General features: G+C 38.6%; 1 long non-coding RNA gene across 1 annotated transcript; it reads left to right on the forward strand.

Annotated features, from left to right (window-relative positions):
- Window positions 1-345: 345 nt before the first annotated feature.
- On the forward strand, window positions 346-3,917 carry LOC122867236. Its single transcript, XR_006375872.1, has 3 exons — window positions 346-503; window positions 1,455-1,721; window positions 2,022-3,917. It is a non-coding gene; the product is annotated as an uncharacterized LOC122867236 (long non-coding RNA).
- Window positions 3,918-4,122: the final 205 nt, after the last annotated feature.

Genomic DNA, 4,122 nt, shown 5'->3' on the forward strand with positions numbered 1-4,122 from the left:
TTGAAAATATAAGACTGTTTTACTGCTGTGTTAAAAGCATTACTGCTATAAACAAACATTTAACAGCATTAGAAAATATTTAAAACATAGATTGACTTGCTGTCTGGTTTTCATCCCTGTAATACAGTAAACAAGCTGTCAATCATTTTGGGAGACATTGAAATTTACAATTTATTGATATTTTTTGGTGGGGCAAACCTCTTGGTTTGCGGTTGCATTACTTATTGCACCTTTAAGACTCACACACAAGCCTAAATGGCTGGTTTGTTGTAAATAAGTTCACGTCAGAGTACTCCACTTGGTCAAACCTGTTGAACCTGAACACACACCCGCTCTGTTTGTGTAATCTCAGGCTGACATAAAGATCGACACTCTGTTGCTCATTACAGCGTGTGAGTGTCTGCAAGGGTGAAGGTGTGTGTTCACCAGTCTCCTCCAAGGAAAGCCTACTCAACAAAGAGAAAAGATTTAAAGCGACAGACAGGCAACTCTGAAAGCAAAGGGTAAGCCCATTACTCGTTTTCTCTACTCTTAATGGCCGTCTCTCACTTCCTTCTCCAGTTGCTTTCATGGCAAAGGAGGCTGATGGAATTTCATTACTTATGATTGAAAACCAATGAAATTTTGAAAACAGAATGAGATGGAAAGGTGCACTCAAAATGCCAGTATACCCTCCAGATGCCAGCAATCTAATTTACTGTCAGTGGTAATAAATGGGGAGCCACCGGATGGCAGAGATAAGATGTTATTTCACCATCAGGGTTATCACTTAATATCTGATAATGTCTTTGGGGAGCAATTGTATCCGACAGTTAAAACAGGGGGCCTCAACTCCTGGCAGAAGAAATGATCATCACTGTGAAAGAATTGTTAATCTGTCAAATCAATGTGACTTCACTCAATAAAGTGTTCATAAAGGGACTTAAGTTTAGACCACAGTGTTAATGATTCACACTTGTGGAAGATGATTTCTCTTTAATGGAAATGAACAGTTCTGCACATAATATGCTCTGTGCTCTGTTAAAAAGGACTGATACATACCCATATGGATTTTATCTGAGAGCAGACATCTTCATCACACCGATTCAATAGGGTACTGTGGCCTGTCTAGTAGAATTGATTTCACATTTAACTAAATTGACTATTTGTGTGTTAATGTATGTCCATTAAGATTTTATAAGGTCCTTTGAGGCAGGAATGTTACCTGAGTAGTTGCAAACATTCCTAAAACCAAAGTAAGATTACAGTAGTATTAATGGTAGAGGCAATAACAAAACACACCCTGGCTGCCAAGTCTCCAAAAACAAAACAAAATCACAGCATTACGACACTGAATGTTGTTATTGTAAGAGAGAGTGTGTGTGTGGGCTCATGTTATTCCCTGTGAAAATTCAGTTTTAGTGAATCTGTGGCACACACAGTACAATATTACGTTCCTGCCATTTTCTTCACAGACCTGACCCATCTATCCTCAAACCATTGTATTCCACTTGCAAGCATCATGGGAAGTGGTGAGAGTGAGGAGTGGGATGAAAAGCACCAGGACACGAGGCAAACTCAGCCCCAGAAACACAAGGACACAGAGACCAGAAGCTCAGGAAGCAGCTGTCCCAAGTGCTGCTTGCGGACAAGGGACTGTCTGATGAGCGGAGAGTGCGGCAGGGCACTTCAGATCTCCAGCGTTATTGCCATGTGTGGAATGTGCATCCGCATGTGGACATGTAAGTCTCGACCTCAGAAGCAAGCAGCTAAAATGCTTATAGTAACTGCTTGACATGACTATTGGTTGCTCTGATGGCTGACAGAAGGGAAAATAATTTCCTGCTTAGATGATTATGAATCTATGCAAACACAAATAATAATAATTTGTGTCTTTACTGTAAGTGCATTTACTGTACACTGCATTGAATATTCCACCCAAGTAGAAATAATATAGTTTCAAACAGAATCCTTCCCACAAAAACACTTCTGTTCATTTTTCATTATTTTTATTACAATTTTGTTCTTTTTTTTAATTACAGAAGCTAACCTTGGACATGAGGACCAGCTTTTCCAGGCTGTGTTGGTTCTCAGCATCCTGCAGCACCCTTCATGACAGTCTGGTTTTCTTCTAATCTGAGATGAAACATATTCACTTCAAGTCATTTTCATCAGCTAAAGTAATCTTTAATTCTTTATCTACAAGTTATTTATTTAACATAAACAAATTCACTGTTTGTATATAAAACTAACTAGAAAGACATTATGAATTAATAGTTACACATTAGAAGGAATGGATGAATGTGACATTGATCTGCATGTATTTGTAAAACATTAGCCTATCTGATTGATCACTTCTGATTGATCAAAATGCAACAGTATTTAATGAATCCAGATGTTGTATATGTATAGTTAAGATGTTTTCAATGATGTAAAAAAACAAACAAGTGAACTTCATGATGTAGAGAGAATAAGTACTACAGTGTAACCCCAACATTCTCTCTTATGATATGAATAAGATGGCCAGATGTTAGGGGAAACAACTGTGACACATCTGAAGTAATGAAAAACTTAGCAACAACTCTGTAACAAGGACAAAGGTATATTCTATTCTGTGCCACTAATGATAGAGCCCTATAATTAATGAAAAGGCTTTGATAAGAATGCTATAACTAAATGACATCCTTTGCTGTCAACACCCTCGTCCGAGGTCATTTAAAAAAAAATTGTCAGTGCACACAATGAGCAAGCTAACAAAGAATGTAATACTGTACATTTTTTTCAATGTCATGTCACAAGACAGTAATGACTCTGCCCCTTTGTGTGCCCAATGTCCTTTTATACACTGCTATGTGATACACTGAGGCACAAATGCATGAAAATCAGAACTGACCCAATTTATAGGAGACATTTGGTCACCATGCACATGAGCGACAGCGGTGGGTCTAAGATTTTGAGCCTTTTACACAAGTACATGTCTCACATTATCAAGTGAGATAGAGTGTGGGTGGACAGCAAAGGTCGAGCCATTGTGGGACATGATGGGAAGAGAGATCTTGTGCCTCGAAATTTGAAAGAAATTCACTGTCAACATGCTGCTGTCTGACCCTGACGGGGGACAGGGGACTGGAAAACCATTACATACTGTAGTTTGATCATACATTTCTCAAGGCATAAATTACACTCTATTACATGATGACAAGAAAACCGCTTCTACTGCTGACCTTGACACCTCAACTTGGGTCACTGTTGGTCACCATTTTGTTTCTCTGCTCGATGTATAAGCATTTGGCAAGTGTTGCCAGATGTTAAGTGGATATGACTCATGAAACATTCTTGGTTAAGAATGCTAACAGATGATTAAACCACTGAAGGAGTGGAGAACAATACACTGCAGAAACTGAAGTGCAGTGGTGGAACAAGTATTCAGATCCTTTACTTAAGTAAAAGTACTAATAACAGTTCAACCCCAAAATCAAAAATACGGATTTTTCCTCTTGACTGTCCATCTAGATTGTTTTGTTGTAAGTTAGTTAAAGAGTTTCTGAGATATCGGCTGTAGAGATGTTTTTTGAATATAATGGAACTATATGGCACTCGGCTTGAGGTGCTCAAAGGGCCAAAAAAATACATTTGAAACACTCAACAGCAATGTTTCTCTCCAGAAATCATGACCCAGTTACTCAAGATAATCTACAGACCTTGCTGTGAGCAGTTTCATGTAGGAACTATCGGTAGAAAGACAATAGTTCTGAAATAATCTAGATGGACAAATAGCACTACAGGTAAGAGGAAAAATATGTATCGTTGATTTTGGGGTGAACTGTCCTTTTAGGTAAAAGTATGTAAGTATCATCAGCAAAATGTAAAGTATCAAAAGTAAAAGTACTCATTCAGCCTTGAATTTATTTTTGTGAATAAACCATTGATCTGCTCCAGCTCTGCCTGTACTGTCTGCGTTTGGGTCCTTTCCCTGTTGCCCTGCTAACCAGTTATGATACCGGGCTTGGAAAAACGATAGACACATCCAGGACTACTTGGTTTGGCAAGGTTTGCTTTGAGAGCTGACCAGAGAGAGAAGAGAGATTCAATCTGCCCAAAGTCTATCACAGTGTATTAACACCTTGGTCACGCCAATCACAT

Source organism: Siniperca chuatsi, linkage group LG20 (assembly GCF_020085105.1).
Source record: "Siniperca chuatsi isolate FFG_IHB_CAS linkage group LG20, ASM2008510v1, whole genome shotgun sequence".
In the NCBI taxonomy this organism is placed as follows: Eukaryota; Metazoa; Chordata; class Actinopteri; order Centrarchiformes; family Sinipercidae; genus Siniperca; species Siniperca chuatsi.